Here is a 9,612-nt window from a genome sequence, read left to right as displayed (position 1 = left end):
AGTGGCAGGGAGTCAATTTATTGTTTCAACTGCTGATTGGCCCTTTAAGGATTTGTTTTTAAATGTTTTCTTACCTTCATTTAAAAAAAAATGTTTAGCTCACATAATATAATGTAAAAGTATGCATTATGGTGTCTTTGATAAAATGAAGGTGTGAAAAACAAATGTAGGCATTAATAAATGCATTTCTATAGCTTCCAAAATCCTTTTTTACAATGGACTACCAAGATGGCTGCGGGATAGCTTCGAAACAGCGCCCCCTGTCAGTCATCCAGGGTTTATACACATTGGTCCCAACACGTCCAAGCCTTTAAATAGCTTGATTCCCTCCCACTCTACCGTCTTCTACTACCATTCGGCAAACTGAGACACCGGGCAAACCGACGCCTATTCCCGGCAAACATCTGTCATATTGCGCCGAGCAAACAGAAAAGTAATTATATGCGGGCCCTCATCCCAACGAAAAGTAAGTCTTTCAGAAGGGAGAAAGTGCTACAAGGGGAAGTATTACATTTTCCTCGAAAAAGCAGAGAATTGGCGGAGATCGAGAGGCCGGATAATAATCTTCAAAGCAGACTGCAGGGCATTTTCATCAACAGATTGGATTCTCTCTGGTGGCGTCTTCCGTACAGCGCACAAGTGATTATTCTACAGGGGACATACAGAACTCTTCAATATTCCAGGGGCGGTAGGAGTTTCCACCTTTTCACACCGCGGTGAACAGGCCTACCTGCGTGAAAGATCAGGAGGTAAATTGCCCACCGTTATATTGAACTAGATGTGATACAGGTTTTGTTTGAGTTTTTGCAATTGCCATTTCAAAACAGGCTATGTCCTAACCTCGCATTGTTAGTATTAAAACATTCAGTCTCCCATGGATAGTTAATGGTCACGGGAGATACGCGCGCCTATAACTGCTTTTCCACAAGTTGTCTCCCACATAACCACACCTAGCCAATAGGCTTCGAAATTCACCCATCCTCAAGCGGGGCAAAACGGATGTAGGCTAAATGAATACGTGAAATCAGAGATGTGGTCCAACTCGATCGGCGTGTGTAGCCTACAAAGATATATAAACATACTTTTGAATGTTTTCAAACTATTCAGGATGACGACAGACTCCTATCAACTCGAGTTTGCCCGAATAGGCTAAGTGTGAGTTGATCTTGTCTGATCTCGTGGTGATGTTTGTTTAGGAACACGGCAATAAATGAAGATTATGGTTTGAAACGCAACCATGAACTATCGCACAATAACACCGTTTGGAAACAAGAAAATCGTGAAAACAAATGTTTTGGATGTCCTTCGTTTGAGCTTACATTGGTTGCGGAGGAAATGTCCTACTCAATAACGAGCGATAGCCAAGTTCCACACCCCAAAGAAAGTTACCGGAAATCTTGTTGAGAAGGATGTGATTGCGGGGCGTTCCATCCAAACCACAAATTCCTATGATTAACAGTGTTAAATAACACTAATATGTGAAAACAATATTATTTGTGGACAAATGTCATTTTGTCGTTATAACAAGCAGTAGCGGTGCGTGGGTAAAACCACTGGGGAAACCAAGCCCCCAAAAGCCATATTACAACCTGTGTTGTGATAATTGCGTTATTTGCTCTGTAACCTGTTAATTCATATACCTTGCGACCGTGATATATAGGCCTAAAGACCGAGACAATAAAAAGATAATTCAACCACACCTTTTATTCAAGGTATGTATGGCAGGACCAAATCGGAGAGACCGGCAGGAGCAAGCCCATGTAATGCTTTGTAGGTTAGCAGTAAAACCTTGAAATCAGCCCTAGCCTTAACATTTACATTTTTGTCATTTGGCAGACGCTCTTATCCAGAGCGACTTACAGTTAGTGAGTGTATACATTATTTTTTATATTTTTTCATACTGGCCCCCCGTGGGAATCGAACCCACAACCCTGGCGTTGCAAACGCCATGCTCTACCAACTGAGTTACATCCCTGCCGGCCATTCCCTCCCCTACCTTGGACGACGCTGGGCCAATTGTGCACCGCCCCATGGGTCTCCCGGTCGCGGCCGGCTGGATTCGAACCAGCCTTAGACCGCCTTAGACCACTGTGCCACTCGGGAGGTTAACAGGAAGCCAGTGTAGAGGCTAGCACTGGAGTAATATGATCAATTTTTTTTGGTTCTAGTCAAGATTCTAGCAGCCGTGTTTAGCACTAACTGAAGTTTATTTAGTGCTTTATCCAGGTAGCCGGAGTAGAGCATTGCAGTAGTCTAATCTAGAAATGACAAAAGCATGGATTTGTTTTTCTGCATCATTTTTGGACAAAAAGTTTCTGATTTTTGCAACATTACAAAGATGGAAAAAAGCTGTTCTTGATATGTTCATCAAAAGAGAGATCAAGGTCCAGAGTAACGCCGAGGTCCTTCACCGTTTTTTGTTTTTTTTAGACGACTGTACAACCATCTAGATTAATTGTCAGACCCAACAGAAGATCTCTTTGTTTCTTGGGACCTAGAACTAGCATCTCTGTTTTGTCAGAGTTTGAAAGTAAAATATTTCCAGCCATCCATTTCCTTATGTCTGAAACACATGCTTCCAGGGTAGGCAATTTTGGGGCTTCACCATGTTTCATCGAAATGTAGAGCTGTGTGTCGTCCGCATAGCAATGAAAGTTAACATTGTGTTTCCGAATGACATCGCCAAGAGGTAAAATATATAGTGAAAACAATAGTGGTCCTAAAACGGAACCTTAAGGAACACCGAAACGTACAATTGATTTGTCAGAGGACAAACCATCCACAGAGACTAACTGATATCTTTCTGACAGATAAGATCTAAACCAGGCAAGAACTTGTCTGTGTAGACCAATTAAGGTTTCCAATCTCTCCAAAAGAATGTGGTGATCGATGGTGTCAAAAGCAGCACGAGGACAGATGCAGAGCCTTGGTCTGACGCCATTAAAATGTCATTTTCCACCTTCACAAGTGCAGTCACACTGCGATGATTGGGTCTAAAAACCAGACTGAAGCGTTTCGTATAAATGTTTTGTCTTCAGGAAGGCAGTGAGTTGCTGCACAACAGCTTTTTATAATGATTGGCCAGTACAGAGAATTAAGTAAAACCACAAGTCCAAATCCGTATCTCCATCCATGGCTAATTTAGGAAAGGGACCATTTTAGCTAGCTAGCTAGCCAGCCACCAGAGGACAGCACAGCGAGATGCAACAATTCAAGTTTTTCTGTCAATGACGTATGCTCTCAATGGGATTTGATAGGAGTGACGGCAAATCAAAGCTGGCTTCCCTTGACACTTTGTTTTTTAGTGCGCCAGGACCATTCACAGTTGAGCTCGCTCAGTTTAGCTCAATGCTGATTGGCAAAAAAATGTAATACTTTTTTTGTCAAGAGAGGCCAGATGCTCTGCGGCTTCCCTTGCCTTCAATGCTACAGGTGGCAACAATGTCATACTTGTTTGGACCAGCCAGTATCAGCTAGATGGCCTACACGTAGAGAGACAGGGGCGCTGTTTCGCTCGCTCGGATGCTTTGTCCTGTGAGATACTTTCAGCCTCTTGTGATTTGAAGGAAAATAGAAATTCTTGTCATTCTTTTATTGCTAATTTTTTTGGGGAAGCCTGGCTTCCCTTGGCATCCATGAATACACGCCACTGATAACAAGGTTGGTAGCAACGTGAAAATCTTGGAAATCTGTTGCAGTTCAAGTCGACTACAAAACCCACAATGCAATGCTCTCTGGCTTGGCTAGCTAACTGGGCTGGCTTGGCTAGCTAGCTGGGCTGGCTAGGTAGCTAACAAACGTAGCTACACAGTAAAATCGCCTAAACAAACTGCACTATCAATTTAGGAGTCTCTCACAGAGTTCAACTTTCTTCTCTGCGCAGAGCGAGTGCAGAGTATGTTGCTATGGCAATGACCCTTTCCCACACAGACACACAGGGTGCGTTGTAAGGTGGTACTTGAAGGAGAAACTGAGTTGAATAATTTGGTACACTGTTTAGATTGAGCACATCTAAGCGAAATATATACTTGTCATGACGATACCCCATTTAATTGATCCCAAATCCTTAGGTAAGGCTGTACAGTGCAATATGAATGTCAATAAGCACAATAGGCTGACTGCGGAGGTGATTTCCCACTGTCAAAGTCCAGCAATAAGAGCTACGATGCTAATATTTGCTTAAACTCTTCACAGTTGTGTTCTGTGGGTGTCACCGAGTAGACTGATACTCCATTTCATTGCTCCACATTCCAACACTCCAACATTGTTTAACATTGTCTAGTCTAAATATGGCATGTTTCCACCAATTGTAACCTTCTGCATCACTTTCAAATAGGGACCTTTATTTTGAAGGCGAAAGGCAAATTCCACTATTGTGGCTAGCTTCACAACACATAACTCGGTCCAGTCAAGCCATACTAGCCAGATGAAGCTAGCTGGCTGCTTATAACATTAGTTTTGGGCAACAGGGTTAAGTAGCTGGCTACCAAGTTATTTCAATAGGAGAACAACAAGTGGCTACCTAGCTAATACTTATTCACATGGATTCCTAAATCATTGCTAAGAATATTGAAAATGACTGCAGTTTCTATTGGTCATTGTTTTCAGGCTGGTTGCATTGGCGCTAGCTAGGTACCAAGCTAAAGCTAGCTACCCCAGAAGTTGCTAATAACATTTGTATCAAAGATATTTGCAAACATTTTTAGATCCTGCTCGTTTGATCCTGATCTAATTTAAAATGCTCACACAAACGTTTTCCCATTCGGTCGAACAAATAATGCCTTATTACCAACGCAGTATTGTACAGCTTTAACAGTGATCGTAATGGTGGCGCTTGGCTTGCACGTGCACATTTGGGACACACAACATTCTATAATAGAATAGTGTTATTTGACTTGTCAAATTAAAAGCTTATTTGACATGTCAAATAGTGTTATTTGACGCATATTTTTTGACACGCAAAGACCCAAACGGCGTTCCATAATGATGACACGTTCCTATACGATCTCCTGATTTCACAGACAAATCACTAAGAAGTTAAATCACGGGGGAAATTATTTTACCCACTGATAGAACATAGGCTTTCACCAAATTGACAGGAGTTTCATGATTTTTATTTCTGGGGTTGGATTATACCCTTTAAGATAGGACTCCGGTACACAGGCGGGAGCACTCCAGCATAGGTGGCGGTATTGTACCAATATAACAGTGTCCTTCGCCCACCTGTGGAGCATTCCGCCATCACGTGCATGTTGATTTTTGTCCACCCACACCAGACGCGATCAGGACACGCAGGTTGAAATATAAAAACAAACTCTGAACCAACTATTAATTTGGGGACAGGTCGAAAAGCATTAAACATTTATGGCAATTTAGCTAGCTGTTGCTAGCTAATTTGTCCTGGGATATAAACATTTGGGTTGTTATTTTGCCTGAAATGCACAAGGTCCTCTAATCCAACAATTAATCCACAGATAAAAGGGTAAACTGAGTTTGTTTCTAGAATTTCTATTCCTTCAGGCTTCTTCTTCTTCTTTGGACTTTATATGGCGGTTGGCAACCAACTTTAAGGCGCCACCAACTGGACTGGAGTGTGGACCTCAGTTCATCTTTCACGTGGGTATATGCTGCTAAAAACCAATGAGGAGATGGGAGAGGCAGGACTGTCTGTCTCTCTGTCTGTCTATCTCTGTCTCTGCTCCAGTGAGAAGAAGCCAGATGAAGAGACATTTGACGCCACTGTAGAAGGTCCCCCAGGGGGCCCCAGGAACCAAGTCAAAGGCCCCAGCAGATAAAGCCCCTCAGTGGGGCCCCCGTAAAATCCACAACGACACCGACAGCATCGACAGAGTCACAAAACCAAGGCAGTGACCGCTCTTCTAAAGAGTCCATACAGATGCCGAGTGAACGTGTGAACCCTAGTGACTCACAACAAGTGCACACTGTAAGTGCAAGTGTGCATCCACGTCCCCCTACAGCCGAGGATGGAGAATTGAAGGTCGTGGAGAGAGTACTACAGATCGCTGCCGTCCCGAGCGCAAGGCATTCAATCGTCACTGTCCAAGTGAAACTCAATGGCAGCGCCCTCCGCAGCAGCACACCCCAATTAGAAAGAGGCTGCAGCGCATCACAGAGCCCTTGCTCTACCCCCAGCTCTGCCCCTCCCAAGTTCTATTTTAGCGCCTGGCTACGCAGACGCTCGTTGACGTGCGCGAGCAGTGTGGGTGCAATGATTGAAAGACATGAATGTGTACATTTATTTTGCAGGGGATGCACTGTTGAGCACTATATCCCAAGGGGTTCGTGCTGATTGTATGGAGATTGTGACAGCCAGTTAAATGGCGTCCCTTGAGTAGGCAAGAACAAGATGTATGTCAGGAGAAGTGCAGTACTATCATAAGGAGAGTTATACTTGGAATACGGAGGAGGAATGGAGGGAAAAAGAGAGGCAGATGAGGTCTAAGAGAGAGAGAGAGGAAGAGGGTGAGCTTGAGTCAGTTAAAAATGGCGGGAAAAAGGGAGATGGTTTGTTAAAGAAGAATGGTAGAAAGTGTAAACAGAGTGAGTTGAAGACAGGAGGAGAAATGGAAGTGAATGAGGGCGAAGTATCGGAGGTGGTAGGTGTGGTGAAGTTCTTGGAGCCCGAGGATTGCGCCGAGGGTCAGGATAAAGATGAGTCTGTGAAAGTAGGAGTGAAGTTTTTGGAAAAGGTGGAACCTTGTCTTTTGGCTGATCCATTTGTGGTTTCAGGGTGGGTGAAAACAGAGTTGGGTGCTGTGGAATCGGTGAGGGTAACCAGAAGTGGTCTTGTGATAATTGTTTGTGTTTCTGCTCATTTGAGGGAGCAGGCACAGCCTCCTGAATGGGGCAGTGGTCTAAGGCACTGCATCGCAGTGTTAGCTGTGCCACTAGAGATCCTGGTTCGAGTCCAGGCTCTGTCGCAGCCGGCCGCGACCGGGAGACCCATGGGGCGGTGCACAATTGGCCCAGCATCGTCCAGGTTAGGGGAGGGTTTGGCCGGCAGGGATGTTCTTGTCCCATCGCGCACTAGCGGCTCCTGTGGCGGGCCAGGCGCAGTGCACGCTGACACGGTCGCCAGGTGTACGGTGTTTCCCGACACATTGGTGCGGCCGGGTTAAGCAGGGCATTGTGTCAAGAAGCAGTGGGGTTGGGTTGTGTTTCGGAGGATGCACGGCTCTTGACCTTCGCCTCTCCCGTGTCCGTACGGGAGTTGCAGTGATGGGACAAGACTGTAACTACCAATTGGATACCACGAAATTGGGGAGAAAAACAAACAAAAATGTATATATATAAAAAAAAAGAGTGAGCAGGCGCTCCGCGTTAAACGAATGGGGGCAAGAAATGTGAATTGTTTTGCACTCAAGAAAAGGGCGCTATTGAAAGGAGTGATTACTGGGGTAGCAATAAATGTAAAAGTTGACCAACTGAATGGGAAGATTCCCGGTGTTTGTGACAGTGTCCTTAAAGCAGCTTTTCTGCGTAGGAATTGTGTGTGTGTGTGTGTACCACAACAACAGAAGGGTGTGGGTGTATACCAGTCAATACAAATATTCATGTAAGTAGACCACTGATTGGCCAGCTGATCTTCCTCTAGACCGCTGATTGGCCAGCTCATCCTCCTCAGGGAGATGAGATACAAGTTTGTAGGTGTTTAAAAAAATAAAAAAAATAAATCCCCCTCCAATTTATGCTTTGGCCACAAAAACGAGTATAGGACAAGTCAACAGCATTATTTGGATAATGAGTTAACAATATGTACTTTTAAAAGTGAAAATTTCACTGGGCAGTTACTTTAAACACAAGCATGAAGATGCCCACATGCAGGAACAAAGGAATGCCCTGAATTGCGGGCCGCAATCACACACTAATGGAGATGTTCACAACATTGTTTCTACTCTTCGGGCTGATTGAATACACAGTAGCCTATCATTCGTGTAATTTGACCCTCTGACTAAAATGTTTCATTTCAGTGTTATTTGTGATGTACAGTGAGGGAAAAAAGTATTTGATCCCCTGCTGATTTTGTACGTTTGCCCACTGACAAAGACATGATCAGTCTATAATTTTAATGGTAGGTTTATTTGAACAGTGAGAGACAGAATAACAACAAAAAAATCCAGAAAAACACATTTCAGAAATGTTATAAATTGATTTGCATTTTAATGAGGGAAATAAGTATTTGACACCCTCTCAATCAGAAAGATTTCTGGCTCCCAGGTGTCTTTTATACAGGTAACGAGCTGAGATTAGGAGCACACTCTTAAAGGGAGTGCTCCTAATCTCAGTTTGTTACCTGTATAAAAGACACCTGTCCACAGAAGCAATCAATCAATCAGATTCCAAACTCTCCACCATGGCCAAGACCAAAGAGCTGTCCAAGGATGTCAGGGACAAGATTGTAGACCTACACACGGCTGGAATGGGCTACAAGACCATCGCCAAGCAGCTTGGTGAGAAGGTGACAACAGTTGGTGCGATTATTTGCAAATGGAAGAAACACAAAATGACTGTCAATCTCCCTCGGCCTGGGGCTCCATGCAAGATCTCGCCTCGTGGAGTTGCAATGATCATGAGAACGGTGAGGAATCAGCCCAGAACTACACGGGAGGATCTTGTCAATGATCTCAAGGCAGCTGGGACCTTAGTCACCAAGAAAACAATTGGTAACACACTACGCCGTGAAGGACTGAAATCCTGCAGCGCCCGCAAGGTCCCCCTGCTCAAGAAAGCACATATACAGGCCCGTCTGAAGTTTGCCAATGAACATCTGAATGATTCAGAGGAGAACTGGGTGAAAGTGTTGTGGTCAGATGAGACCAAAATCGAGCTCTTTGGCATCAACTCAACTCGCCGTGTTTGGAGGAGGAGGAATGCTGCCTATGACCCCAAGAACACCATCCCCACCGTCAAACATGGAGGTGGAAACATTATGCTTTGGGGGTGTTTTTCTGCTAAGGGGACAGGACAACTTCACCGCATCAAAGGGACGATGGACGGCGCCATGTACCGTCAAATCTTGGGTGAGAACCTCCTTCCCTCAGCCAGGGCATTGAAAATGGGTCGTGGAGGGGTATTCCAGCATGACAATGACCCAAAACACACGGCCAAGGCAACAAAGTAGTGGCTCAAGAAGAAGCACATTAAGGTCCTGGAGTGGCCTAGCCAGTCTCCAGACCTTAATCCCATAGAAAATCTGTGGAGGGAGCTGAAGGTTCGAGTTGCCAAACGTCAGCCTCGAAACCTTAATGACTTGGAGAAGATCTGCAAAGAGGCGTGGGACAAAATCCCTCCTGAGATGTGTGCAAACCTGGTGGCCAACTACAAGAAACGTCTGACCTCTGTGATTGCCAACAAGGGTTTTGCCACCAAGTACTAAGTCATGTTTTGCAGAGAGGTCAAATACTTATTTCCCTCATTAAAATGCAAATCAATTTATAACATTTTTGACATGCGTTTTTCTGGATTTTTGTTGTTGTTATTCTCTCTCACTGTTCAAATAAACCTACCATTAAAATTATAGACTGATCATGTCTTTGTCAGTGGGCAAATGTACAAAATCAGCAGGGGATGAAATACTTTTTTCCCTCACTG

The 9,612-nt window shown here is 44.3% G+C and overlaps 1 protein-coding gene across 1 annotated transcript in view; it reads left to right on the top strand.

Annotated features, from left to right (window-relative positions):
• Nucleotides 1–354: 354 nt before the first annotated feature.
• cers2a (ceramide synthase 2a) overlaps nt 355–9,612 on the top strand; it is a 34,752-nt gene continuing 25,494 nt past the window's right edge. The window contains exon 1 of the mRNA XM_041882860.1: nt 355–749. The gene's annotated coding sequence lies outside the window, so the exon portion shown is untranslated. The remainder of the gene's footprint in view (nt 750–9,612) is intronic.

Source organism: Coregonus clupeaformis, chromosome 8, assembly GCF_020615455.1.
Source record: "Coregonus clupeaformis isolate EN_2021a chromosome 8, ASM2061545v1, whole genome shotgun sequence".
Lineage (NCBI taxonomy): Eukaryota > Metazoa > Chordata > Actinopteri > Salmoniformes > Salmonidae > Coregonus > Coregonus clupeaformis.
Note: the sequence above shows the minus strand (reverse complement) of the source record. Positions and strands in the feature narration are given on the sequence as shown.